At 33.7% G+C, this 14,523-nt stretch overlaps 2 long non-coding RNA genes across 12 annotated transcripts in view; one reads left to right on the forward strand and one right to left on the reverse strand.

The window, feature by feature from the left end:
• LOC113459393 (uncharacterized) overlaps positions 1-14,523 on the reverse strand; it is a 77,529-nt gene that overhangs the window by 18,665 nt on the left and 44,341 nt on the right. The gene's annotated exons all lie outside the window — the stretch shown is intronic.
• Positions 12,874-14,523, forward strand: part of LOC113459262 (uncharacterized) — a 49,448-nt gene continuing 47,798 nt past the window's right edge. For 2 of the 11 annotated variants that reach the window (XR_012582897.1, XR_012582894.1), the window contains exons 1-2: positions 13,146-13,175; positions 13,740-13,800. This is a non-coding gene — a long non-coding RNA (uncharacterized LOC113459262). Of the gene's footprint in view, positions 13,352-13,394; positions 13,801-14,523 lie in introns of those variants that run through there. The other 9 variants (XR_012582889.1, XR_012582898.1, XR_012582890.1 and 6 more) reach the window with 8 other exon arrangements.

Genomic DNA, 14,523 nt, shown 5'->3' on the forward strand with positions numbered 1-14,523 from the left:
TCTTAAGATTATGGTGAAGAATTACAGTAATATGAACAAGGCACTAATCAGAAATAGCCCATCTTCATATTTTGAAAGATTTTTCTTTTTGAGGATATGGTCTTTAAATAAATTTTGTAGTGGGAGCGCCTATGTGCTATGCAACTTGCTGAGGCTGATTATGTAGTGTTGATAATCTGTCATTTTCATCTTCACTGCTCTCCCATGGCTTATTTTGATTTCTCCAGTATATAAAAAAAAGCTCAAGAAACAGTTTTAATGAATTCAAATAGACTTGTCTCTTAAGGTCTTTTTTATAAAGTCACCTGCGAACTCTTGCATTTAATTGATGTGCAAGTCTGTACAGATACAGTAGTGTGCACAGAACAATTGGCTTCCTTAATAGTGTATTTCATGCTCAATATTTTTTTCCTTGTTTTTCAGCTAGACCTGAGTGAATGTAAATCTCATAGACCATGCTCTATAGTGAGAGGGTGCAACTTTTAAGCAGTACTCAACACACCAATTTTAGAATAATCATGTGTAAGGAAGGAATGTGTAAATATCATGATGACTTACAAAATGAGTACTAGATATAGTAATTCAGCTTGTCACATGATGTTAGAGTCAAGAAAGTAAAGAAACCCTCATTTAGGGATCTAGGACTAAATTCTACTTTTGGTTTTAGCCGCTGGATTTAAGTGACTTATTTAGACAAGGGTGTTATTAGACACTTTGAGTGACTTAGTACATTGAAAACCACAGGGAATACAACACCATATAAAATGTGATATATTTGCAGTGAGTCAATTTTTCGGCAAAACAATATGGAAATAAAGAAACAGTTTAGCATATCATACAGCACAGTGTGAAACTGATTCTGAATTGAAGTGTTGAACTAGAAGAACTGCTTTAAAGAAATAAAGAAAATCTGTAGAACATCACAAACCTTCTGCTGATTCTCATTTGCTGAAGGTAAGGAGCAATTTCAATCTTAATTTGTGCATGTAGACATGTTCAAATAGACATGTTGGCGATATTTACTGTAGACTTCCAACTTGGATGCCAATGCTATGAAGTCATCTAAAGTGCTATACAATGCTGAGGCAGAGAGCCATCTCCAGAAGATCAGTATAAGATTCTGTTATTCTACTCTTTAGGTCACTTTCTGAAAGAGTCTTTCTTTTCCATTAACGTAAGTACAGAAAACTTAGATGCTGGAATTAAGTGAAATTACTACACCTGGAAAAGCTAAAGTTTTTATTGCTGTTATTATCATTTAATAAGGGATGCAAATGATCACTCGTGGTCATACAGATTCTAAGATAGGAGAAGACAGATGATGGTCAAAACATGCTGATCTTTGAAATAATTTTATGCAAGTAAGAAGGCAGGAATTATTTATTTAGGTTAGATGAGCCTGGCTTTTTTGTGAAGTTTATTTTTAATAGACTACCAAGAAATTAAATTATATATAACGTTTTATATAAAATATTAAGATTATTTAAAACTAAGAAATGCTACTGGTGACTGCAAAGAACTCCAAAGAAACTTACTCTAATGTTTTATTACTTTCAGTTGTATAAAATCTATGCTCTTACCAAATTTGCAAGCAATAATTCAAGGTATAAAGTATTTTGCTCTGATGACATTCTTATTACTTTAGTGTCAGCTTGAGAGCTGACACTTAAATTAGAAACCTATGCAACAGCATCAATGCATCAAAAAAACCTAACACACATAAAAAATTAGTTTCTTGGTCTAGATTTCTAGTGTAAGGTACCACAAGCATAGCGTATATAACTTCCAAATTTCTTGTATCTGAGGTTCTTACAAAATTTGAAGGATAGTAGAAATCCTTTAGCATTCAAGTCTACTCGCCTGGGTAACTGAACTGAAATGTTTCCTTAAGTTTATATCTTAAACTTATGAGAAAAGGTGCCTTTCCATTTGATTTGGAGACTTAATTTCCAGAAGGCTGAATGCACCCTAAGAGAAAAAGGAACTAAAGCCCTTATTATGACAAATCTAAGGTGTTTGCTGAACAACACTTTAGATTAAGTGGGCAAAATTCTGTACTGCTTTAAAGAATATTTGTGCAAGTATCTCACTTAATAGTTTTCAGGTAGCTGGATGCTGCACAGAAGTGTATGGATCTTGAAGTGCCTCAGTAGTAATTTCCAATTTTCATTCTGCCATAAGTGATGACTTGATGCTTTAAACTCAGAATCCCAGGCTTGGTGCCTGTAGGTGTCCTAAACAGGCTTGCCTGCCTGGCTTGGAAATGCCACTACCAAAAGTCTTGGGCCCATTCAGAAGTCATTGCATAATGCAGTAACAGAGATAGTGTTTTCCCTCTGTGTGTTGCACCTTATAAAATACAACAAACAATGTATTTCCTCATAAAAGTTATTTCCATTAGCTGAAGTGTTCGAGGTCTATAATCTGACCTTTATGGTTACAGCTCACTCGAGAATCAAATAGGAAAATGTGAATAAATTGAGTGCCCAGGTAAAGTTTGTGCAATAACTTGACAATACAAAATGTACTTACAGGTACACTTACTGTGTACATAATAGTTCTAGTGTTGACTTTTAACAGTCCTACTTGGTGACAGCTGTCTGTTTAAGAATTTGGCATTGTATAATTTGGGACTGAAGATGATAGAGGCATGTGTGAGAGATGTTACTTGTGTGTATGTTTAAGTGGAGAACTGTGCCTCTGTAAGCTTCAAAAGGTCAGAACTTGATTTAATAAACTTTTCTTCCCAGAAAACAAGCTTTATTCTTGAATGTGTAACATTGTTAGAAAACTGCATGTCTGGAGACATTGCTAATAGGCTTGTGAGACCTTTTGCTCTATCCGATGCTGTCTTGAATAGTCATACCGGATCTGGTCTGAATAAGCCAAAATCCTTAAAATGTTATTTCCTGATTTGTATGCTTTAGATCACTTCTGCCTTCTGCAGTACCCTTTGCAAAGGTGCAGAGCTGGGATTTCCATATCCTCCAAGTGCTTCTCTGCTTCATTCTAGCATATCATTTCATCATTGGTCTAGCAGCACCCTTGTTGGTTGTCGCTAATAATACCTTACTGCCTCCCTTCCTTTTCTTGCTCACTGCCCACCAGTGCTGTATTTTTACTGTTATAAATGTCTTTAATCCCTCTGTATAATTTCTGCTTTTGCCACATAGCTGTTTTTCAGTCTGCAATCTCTTCATGACAGCACAGAACATCCTACTCACAGTGCTCATTATGTTTTCTTAGGTCATGATAACTCTGAGACAAGATGATTTTTATCCAGTGGAAAATATTCTCCCCAAGTCCTTGGATGACCAATAGGACTTAAAGAATTTTCTGATATGAAGCTTGCCTTTGAAAATCTCTTATATGATACCTCTTTTCTTGCTCATTGGAATCTGACCACTCAGCTTCTATAGCTTTCAGAGGCACTTGAGATGAGAAATAATTGTTGGAGTGATAACCACAGGCAGCAAAGACTACTGCATGCATCATTCATTGATTTACATACCATGATTCTTAATTTTACCAATTTAATGCCTAATTCACAGGCATGTGCCATTAGCAATGGGTAACTCACCTCCTGCCTGCTCTAGAGTGCCTCTGAATATGATCATGGGTGCTCAGACCAGTTACATTGTCTAAATAAATAACAACTACATATTCAGGATTCCTAGATTTTCTTTTTCAATGACCTCAAAAAGAATCTTTTCATTCTGAAGCAAGGTATGTGGATGGATATTGCCCACAGATGTGGTGAGACCATTAACACTTCTGCTTTTATAACTTGCATTTAGATCTAGCAAACTGGTACTCAAAAATTTGTAGATACTTCTGTTGCTTTATCTGTGAGATGTGTAATATGCAAATGCTGTGCTTTGCTGCAACTCCTGTAACCTTTCCTCAAAGGTGAGGCCTTTTTATAAAAAAAGAACCCCTATTTAAAACCCAGCCTAGGAGTCTATTCCAAGGTATCTTCACAACATTTAATGATGGGTTTGGTTTCCAGGACAGAATGGCTTATTCATATAGCCCTTTGCCAACATTACACACTGAGGTGAAATATTGCCTTACATACTTGTCTCTTGCTTGTTCTCATGTTGCTCCAGACTTGGTGACCAAAAAAAGGCCATCTGAACTATCATAGAAGTTTCAGTGGAGTTGACTAGAAAATTGGGCAAGAGGAGGAGAGAAAGCTAGATCTAGTCTGTTTCTACTCTGTGGCCAGGTCCCAGTGGACATGTCCTTGTATTCTGCTTGTTCAAAGTCTTCCCTCAAACAGATAGGGAAAAATGAGATTCCAATTATTTTGACATGTGTTACTAGGGGCTAAAATACATTTACTCCCTATTAGGTTAGCCTGGGGTGCAATAAAACCTAGTCTGGACCTCAGATTCCTGTTTCAGAATGCTCATTGATTTGCAGATAACAGGACAGTTTGAAGAAGTGCTGACAAAATCCACCTCAGCTTGACCCATCTTGAACTGATGCTTTTAAGTACTCATGGAGATCCTACACACTTGATATGGAGCAGGGAGAAGGAAATGGAGTTAACAAATATTACCACACATCAAACTGTCCATAGTCTCACTGTTCAATAACACTTCTAAGATATATGCATGCTTACAAACAGAAGAAGAACTCTATAAAGATTGGAATGCACATAGTAAAATAGGCAGATACTTTCCTGGAACAAGACCTGGTACAATGGAAAGATCCAGGGCATCTTTTTAAATGCCACATATAAGATTAGAGGTATGTGAAAAGCAGGCATGTCCATATGTGACCTGGGAGATGACCACTTATAACTGGCCACAAATCTCACAAATTTTGAGAACCTTGGACTGTAGTAATGTTTTCTTTTCTTTTTGCATAGTATATAACAGTAAGCTACATCTGGAGTCACTTGATAGTGATCTTGAAATGAGATGATTTTTGACGATTGCCTCCAAAATGTTATTTGCTTATTTCATTGATTCAGGCAAGTGTTCAAGTGCCAGCAAACTGTGTCTACTGAGACAGAGAATAATTCATTAAGCTATGTAAAATATCACACAAAAACTTGAGCAAAACGTAGCCACTTTGGTGTTCTGACAGGTACCATACCAATTTTAATAAAGATAGTCCTGATGCTATATTGAAACTCCTGTGAGCCCCATTGAAATCAATTATCACTTTTGCATCATGTTAACATGAAGAATTTAAGTCAGAGAAGAGAAATAATTATTTTTAGAGCTTATAAGCTAGCTTTACTTGAATAGATTTTCCTTGGGTAAATATCTTGACTAAATTCCAAAGTCTGGTTTCTAGCTGAGCTATATTGGAGTTTTAAAATATTCCTCATATGTTCAGAACTGTTAACATGCATAAGATATTGCTTGCTTCTCTAGAATAATAGAACTAAACCATTGAATAATTATTGAATAACTTAGATATTGTTAAAGAACTTCTATTTCATTTAGAGTAGCTCTTATACTATGTATCACTTTGCTGAATTAAAGACAAAACTAGGGAAGTCATTTTTACAAATGGACAATCTTACAAAGAGAATGGGAAGAGTGATGCTCTTTTTCTCAGGAAAATACTAGAAAAGATAATGAAAATAAAACTAAAAATAGAACCCTTCATAGGCTAAACTATTTAAATTATAAATATCTATGAGGAATTTTGTAGCATAAAATGACAAGAACAAAAGTATGTTGTTCAAATGAGATGTTGGGAGGATTTCACACCACAAAATCAGACTGAAAAAGAATGGGATAATTATTAAAATAATCTAGATTTAACTGAAATGTGTAAAGTCAATATCTCTATTAACTAAACGTTTTGCTAGCATACAAAATTCAGATATAAAACATGAAGGTAGAACTACCATATTCTAAAGAGATTTGATCTTGGGTTTGAACATGTGAAAAGAAAAAGGAAATATGACGGACTGAGGGTTGGCTAATATATAATCAGCACATATAATTTCTTTCAGAAAGTAAATAGGAGACTGGAGGAAAGGCAATAATGTGGGAATAAATTATGTAAAGTTTAGAATTGTTTAGCAACAGCTTGTACAAATCAAAACATTTTTGAAAATAAGTGAGTTTGTCCCTCTTTTCTTTGTGAAATCCTAAGCACTTCCATGGGACACTAGATCTGCCATTTCTTTAAACAGAAATAGAAATTTGACTGAAAAGCATTCATAAACTTGCCAAATAGTTCCATAAGGTCTTTTGAACAGATCTATATTAAACTGGCAGGAGTAATCACTTAAGCCATCAAATCACTTGCCTTGTATTATGACCCTGTGGGGCAAGAGACGTAAACTCATGAAAACTATCTAGAGGGGAACTTGATCTTCAAAAGAGTTGGAGTAAAACAAGTGCATGGACCCTGTTTAAAATTTGCTGCAATCCAGCTCTGGTTATTCACTCTAATGAAAGATTTATTTGTCATTATGGCTATGTAGCCGTACTCAGAATTGAACCCTAAGAGTTGGAAAGGTTGACAGTGGAACTACACAGTGAACATCAAACACAGAATTATAACATAGAAATATTTCTGTAGAAAAGCAGTTCTTAAAAAAATCAGGAGACTTCATAAGATGCAATATCTATCTGCCTATCTATACATCTATGTATCAATTGGAGATAGGACTAAATCACCCTTTAAGTTGCCTTCCAACTGAAACTCTTCTATGATTCTATGATTTTATGATATTAGGGCATTTGATGGTGAACTCCATGTACTAAAAGAAAATATTTCTTCCAAGAGGGCATTCAAAGAAATAGCTTAAAAATGGGATTTGAAAGAGAATCAGCAATTCTCTTAGTAAAAGGTGATGATATAGGTCAGTATTGAAATGACCTGGACAGTGAGGTCAAATGGTATTTGGGAGAGTAGAAATTTTTAGACCTTGTTTAAAGTCCTTGAGGATCAATTAATTTTCAGATATACTATGTGGTCACACAACCAGCATAATTTACTCCTGTCACAATGAGTATAGCATTTTGCTAAGAAAAAACACAGTCAATAAAAAGACAGAGATATCAAGTTCACAGTACCTTTTTATAAACATGCAAATATGTGGGTCTGTCAATTTAACATATCTAAGGAATACTGATGTATACTGCTCGAGTCAATTTAAAATTTTTGACTAGCAAGATGTACAAACAAAAAGGCCTGCTAAGTACTGAAAAATTTGACTGAACTTACATGATGGAAGCAATTCACAGATAAACTTCATCAAAATTTATTTCGTACTACTGAGGGGAAAATATTATTCTAGTGAAAATTTTTATTTTTTGTTGGTTTATTCTCACCATAACAAACACGAATAATATAGTGACAGAGAATATGTAGTTTTAGAATTTTTCTTATCTAGTGCTAAACTGCATCTTGGCTGCTCCTCCTAGAATCTCTCTGTAGTCAGTAGAGAGAAATAGAAATTTTAAGGGGTAATTTGTCTCATGTAATATATAAATTGCTGTAGGGATGAAATGACAACGACCTGAAAGTGTGTATCTCCACTTAAGGAAAAAACCAGACATAGATGACTCTATTCCTTTTCAGTCTCTTACTGTTATACCATGATCATGGCTTCATCTCCTGAATATTTAATGGTATTTCTGCAGTATAAAAAGGTATCCTAGGAAGGCAGAATCAGGTGCTTTCTGAGAATGGTGAGATTTTTTCTTCTAATTTTGTCTTGCAAATTGTCTAGTAATTTTCTAGTAGAAGTATCTACTTTTAGATACAGAACCATTTGAACACCATTCTTTGAAGCCAGGAATATAGGTTACTCTAGTGGTATGTTTAGTGTACTCACTGTACTTTATTTAGAAGCTATTGGGAAATATTGAAAGGCCTTGGTTCTAAATACAAAACATAAAAGGATAAATAAAAAAAGAAAATAAAAAAGAAAAAAAGAATAGAGAAAGAAAATGCTTATATTAAGTTTCAGCTTTCTTGTGTATAGAAGTCTTTAAAGATTTAGTGAAAATTCATAAACTTTGAAACAGAGGGTACCAGTATCAATTTTGGATGGTCTTGAGCAGAAGTAATTAATATAAATCAACAATATACATTTTTGTGTGGAAAAAAAAGAGAGAGAGAAACTCAGGAGATGCAGAAGAGTGAAATGAGTCTGGAAAAAAATAAAATATTTGGTTATTTAAATAAATTGAATCAACTGTACCTCAGTGGGAAAGATGTGACATAAAAAGTAAGAGAACACAGTGAAGTTGAATATAGGCTTATTAAGACATCCCAAGCCGAACCCTGACTTTTGACTAACTTAAAGTATAAAGCATGAACTGAATCTTGGAACAGTGATATTGGGGCTTAATATGAATATTGACTAACAGTGTGAGATATGTCAAAAGAAAGAGAAAAGGAGATTGAATTCTACCTGAAAAAACAGCAGGTATTCCAGGATGGAGAGGTATTTGGGGGCAGGCAGTGAGGGGTATTTTTCTGTGCATAGTCACTCTTGAATATATTGCCAGGTATGACACTGAAAACACAAATAATAATTATTTAAGTTGTAAATTCTTTGGGGTAAAGGTTGGTTCTTCCTATATGTTTGCACCCTGCCTTGACTAACAGATGTTTATTTTTGTATGTAAATAATAGCAGAATTTCCTTATGGAGTTATATGTGTGTGTATATATATATATATACACACACAAAAAAAGTCTGACCTATAAATTGGACAATTTCAATAAAACTCCAGGCTTTATTGCCACCTTACCCACTGAAGTTCTTGAAGGATATAGCATGCTCCCTTATTTCACTCCACAGTTTCTGCACAATACAACAAGGCATTTGTGATGAGATACATATTTCAAACCTTTGGAGTTGGGGAATAGATCCAAACTATTCAGATTGTGCTGGTCTGTAAAATTGGTTGGAAATCTCATGTGAGAACATTGTTCTCATGAGATTTCGGGTACTGTCTTCTGTGAATCAGATCATAAATACTGCAAGAACTTTTTTGTTTCAGATATATTTCTGCAGTTCTTTTCTCACAAGATAATTAGAAATATGGAACTGCACATAAATGAATAACAATGAAAATAAAAAGTCAACAAATCATTAGACAAATTTGGTAAAATCAATTTGAAATTTTGGTGAAGACTGAAAGACTTTCTTTCATTCCACTGCTGCTTGTTCATTGTAAAGAGTGCACCCTCATTTTTATTCACACCTAACATGCGTTGCAGTACATCACTAATACTCCATCTATATGTATATGCTATCAGTTTATTAAGGTTTTAATTATATAACTTTTCATGTTGGGCTTGTGATCTTCTCTTTGTGTCTTTCAGAACAGTTCTATTCAATAGCTTTTGATCTTCTGGGAGCTTAAGGACTGAGTTGCCACTGATGCTGTTTGCCAGCAGCAAAGGGAACTTGGATATGGCCTGACCATGGAGACTGATAGGCCATAAGATATTAAGCTCCCGCCAATTTCTATTTTCTCTTTCAAAGATTGCTAACCTCATCTCCCCAGGGACTGCAACTGCTGCCAGCCTTTAAACCAGCAGGAGTAATATCTGTCTCTAATTCATAATTACTAGGTCTCTGCTACAATGAGCATTGTTGGTGCTTGCCTTTATTTAATTAGTGAGTATGTGCATTTGTACTGGTGAGAAGTACAACTGGGTGGAAACGTAACATCATTACTTTAAAGTTATTTTTCTCTTTCTCTTTTTCCTGCATGTTCCTGTTGTTATATCCATAATACACAGCAGATCATTATCAGTCGCATTAATAAGATTCAATGCTGTGCATATTTTTCAACAAAATTTGTATTGCAAAAGAAACAAGGATAGCACCCTGTAGAATCGAAACAGACAGTCTGTCCCTGAATTTTTACCTCTTCCCTGTGCCTATTCCCTATTATTAATGTATATTATTACTTCAAGTATGTCAGAAAAAGAGACAAACAGTCAGAGGCAGAAATTTCTCCCTAATTCACTCTGCCTAGCCAGCAAAATGTAACACAAAATTATTCAGGGGAAAAATACAATTTTCTGTCATATCTGCCATACACTGATAACAAAGCTACAGGCTAATATGTTTTGATATTTTTGTCACTCGTTTATCATGTGACCTTTCATGCTATCATTAATACAGCTGAGGGACAGAGCAGATACACTGAAATAAGGGTGTGGAGAAGTCAGATTGCTTCTCTAACAACTAACGGTCAGTCACAGCAATTTATGCTTTTCTTCAGTATAGCATTGACTGAAGAAGAGAAATTGTTATTAAAATTTGATATTACTGTCTAGGCTCTGCCATATAGAATTTGCAACTTTTAGCTATAATGGGAATACTGGGAGGGGGGAGGCTTAATAAATTTCCCTTTGAATTATGATATTAATACAATACAACATGCTTGCTCAGATATTCAAGGGATATACAAGTGGAAAAATCATATTCAGGACACTACAACACTGCATATTAGTCAAAGCCCACAGTTGTTTTATCAAAGAAAAATATTTTAATAACATGGATGCAATCACCTTTTATTGGCTCAATTAAAAAGTTGCCTTTTTCATTTCTGTTTATTTGTTTGTTTGTTTTCAGAATTCCAGTTACTGGTCATGTTGCCTAGTATTCAGCAATATTTTCAGGACATCCTAGAAAGTGCAATGTGTCTTTTTTTTATGTCTGTGTGTCTTTTATGATAAATGATACCTGGGTTAAATTTGCATTCGGCTTTACACCATTTCTGACAATAGTCTAGCTTTTTATGTTGCCTGTGGAGTCTGCTTTGTTAAAATTCCAATATAAAACTAATTTATATTTGACATTAATGAGTTAAGAAATGTTTTATACAGTACATCAGAGCTGAGAGAGAACTTTACAGCATTCTAGTAAAGCAAATTACTGCTGAGTAGAACCATTATGTAAAAAATGAAAAATCTTTTACTAATCTAAGCTGCTTTTCTTTTCAAAATCTTGTGATTTTAAAGTTCATATTAAGAAAGAACTGAAAATTTAACAGACTTTTTTTTCTCTTTCACATTCTGTGGGGAATTGCAATTGGACTAGTTGGAAGAGATGTCTTTCATCAGTGTGCATGTCTCTGCCAGGTCAGAGTAAATCTTTATATTAATTTATGAAACAATATTGAAATACTTTAACTATTTAAAACATTAAATAATGTTTTTCTTGAGAATTACTTCTTTAAGTAATATTTTTAAGTGCACTAGAAAATGACCTTTACATGTGAAAAAAATAAGTGAGGATGAGCTTTAAATAGAAGGATTTTTAAATAGGTCCCAGAGAGAGCCTTGTAGGCTTGAAATTAATCTTTTTGCATTAGATCTGATTGCAAAGTGAAAGTTTAAATTTGTTATTACAAATTTAAAGACCTGATTTCCAGAATATATATGCAAATTAATAATTCAATTTGCCAAAATATAAGTTGACTTAAATTTGACCACTTCTGTCAGTAAATTTACCCATTAGAAATAAACCCTAAATATATTCATGAAAACAGAGGATGCATTAGCACTACTTAGAAATATGATTTGATGATTTCATTACTTAGTATTTTGTAAACAAGCCCATAACATGCATTTTTAAACACTTTTAGCCCACTTGTAGTCAAATGGACTGCAGACTCTATGCATGTGAATGTCTTTTTATAGATATATGCATATATGTATATAGAGTGAATTATATATAATTTTTTAGTATCTGATTCATGGATAGTAGTGTCAGATAAATAAAAATCCTTTTAAAGTCCTGCAAAGTCTAGGATATTCTATAGAATATTTTTATAGGAGGTAATGTATTTTTACCTTTTAGTGTCTCTGTAACAATGCTCTTAAGAGTGTTCTCACTGTATTATTATCACTTCTAATTTTGATTATTAATTATAGTGCTTCCTGAAGCAATTAATAAGAAAGAATAGATGCAGGAATAATGCTGGTGGTACAAGGATTTAAAAATTATGTAAACCCATCACAAAATAATATTAATGTGGTCAAAAGACTCCTGTAAATATGCTAGTCAAGTGCAGAAAAATTACCCTAAAATAGTTACCCATTAAATTAAAAGCATCTCTCATACTATTCATATAGAAAAAAAAGTAATTATTTCATCTCAAATGATAGCCATAGAAGAGGAATATCACAAAGTGCATTCTTTCATTACTGCACAGTTTATTACAGTCTAAGCAAGACATTGGCTAAGTGGACTTCCCTTTTACCTCCCTGCCACTAACAGCAGTCCTGACCTGGACATGCAGCCTCTTTCAGGATGAGAACAAAATGTGCCCATGCATGCTTAGTCTATACCACCCTTGAACAGCTTATATATCAAGCTGAACTGTACTGAGTATTTTTCTTTTTCTTCTCTCTCTCTTTTTTTTTTTTTTTTTTTTTTTTTTTTTTTTTTTTTTTTTTATAGGAGAATGTAGCTGTAGTGGGGGCTTCGGGGAGGTGTGTTTGTGACTGCTATCAACAAAGGATTCAGCTGGACTGAGAGCCTCCAAGTGTTTAATATGATGCTGAAGGGAAAATTTGGAACCTTAATCATGGAATGAGCAGCCTCCACATTTATGTATTTTATAATTTACATTTTGCTCAGTGTACTCCAAAATATCAAATTAATAAAGGAAAGGAAAATGTAGAAAAGGAAGAAAATTCTATTTTATGAAAAGGTTCCTATTGAAGTGTATTTAAAAAAAGGGGTTTTTTCTCCTGCAAACTGGAATCAATTACAAAAAATATTATTGATTGCTGAAGCACATGTTAATAGCACAAATGGCAAATTTTTGTTCATCTTTCCAACTTTGTTCAAAGTGTATGTGCATGTTTTAAAGTGGAACCACTTATTGCTTTAATATTTTAGTAAATTGATTGCAAAGCTATGAAATAAGAATCTTTCATTTCCTGCTTTCCTACCATAATGTTCAACAAAAACATACAAATGAACAAAAAAGGAAGGGGGATTTTAAGGCTGACATTCGTGTTTGCATGTAAATAAAGCACAAGCCACAAACAAAGCCAGCAATCTCACATACTTGCCTTCAGTGGTAAAGGATGGAAAGGCTGCCTGCTACCAATCAGCAAGTGGTTGCTATGGTTACAAGGTCAGGAAATATGCCTTTTCCCCAGTTGTCCAAGGCTTGCACATGTCACTTCTGAAACTATGAATTTTATATACAGGTCAGGAGATGCATACCAAAGAAATAAACAGTGAACTGGACCATAATGACAGCTAACGTTCAAACGTCCTTGAATTTTTTAAATTTCTATACAAACACATTTTGTCATTTTGAATGGGTTGGGGTTTTTTTTGTATAAAATTGGAGCAATTCTTTCCTGTAATGAAATTTTGCAAAGTAGGTACAAACTATGCCTCATTATTATAAGCTGCATCAATAACTTTCCTCAGAAAAATGCTTATGTTCTTTCCCTTTATTTTTTTAAACTCTTTAAATTACAGCTTTGGAATATTATAAGAATATAATTTGATGCAACTTAAGAACTCAGAATAATAACTACTTTCTAAAAACATATTTAATAATGCTGTATTTATCTGTAGACAAGATGGTGGTTAAGCTGTTAATGAAATGCAGATGGTCCTGTTTTAAAGTACAAATGCTTCTTTACTCAATATGCTAAGCTTTAGGGGAGTTTTAATATAATCTCTAAAGGTTGAGAATGATATAGTATTTGTAAAATGAGTGAATTGTGAAAGAAACCTTGATTGTTTATGTGTCGTTGAAGAATTTACTAGGAAAATTAGTCAAAGGCCTCTCGGGGGACTTAGCATTTTGCTACAGATAAGGTAGGTCAAGTAAATTTAGTGATGGTTATTAAAGGGTCTGTATTATTTTTGCTTTGTATTCCATAGTGGTACATAGTAATCCTTTCTGTATTTCAAACCTTTTTAAAATCTATTCTTTATTGTATTAATATTTAAGAACTGTGATAATTGTTTTTGAACTTTCAACCAGAAACTGCTAAATGGACTTAACAAAAGTGAACAACGATTTTGAAGTGTTATTTATACAATTGCAGTTCGAATATTAAGCTATGTTGCTTCTCCCCAAATGTGTATTATATAAATGTTATAGTCATGTAATTACAGCTTGCTTTGTATATAGTTGTTTCTTTTCTAACTGGGGAATGTACAGTAGAAGTACAGCATAGAAGTGTGCAGCATTTTAATAACACAGTACGTAGCACACACAGTTCAGAGCACTTGCAATGCCTCTTTTATTCTTTTCTCTATATGCTGTATGCTAAGGACATTAAAAGTTGAATTAATTGTTCTTTTCCCTAAATATTTCTTCCCACTTTAATTTTCAAAAAAGTTCTTATAATACAGTATGTCTGTTGTTTTTATCATGCTGCTTTCTGTGGATCTCAAATTTCATTCATTGATGTGGACAGCCTGAAACAGACCAAAATAGACAAACAGCACAAAGAGAATATGATGTTTCCATTTCCTTTTGGATTATAATTTTGTTAAACTGAACATTTTTATTCTTTTTATTTTGCTTGTGGG

Source organism: Zonotrichia albicollis, chromosome 1 (assembly GCF_047830755.1).
Source record: "Zonotrichia albicollis isolate bZonAlb1 chromosome 1, bZonAlb1.hap1, whole genome shotgun sequence".
Lineage (NCBI taxonomy): Eukaryota > Metazoa > Chordata > Aves > Passeriformes > Passerellidae > Zonotrichia > Zonotrichia albicollis.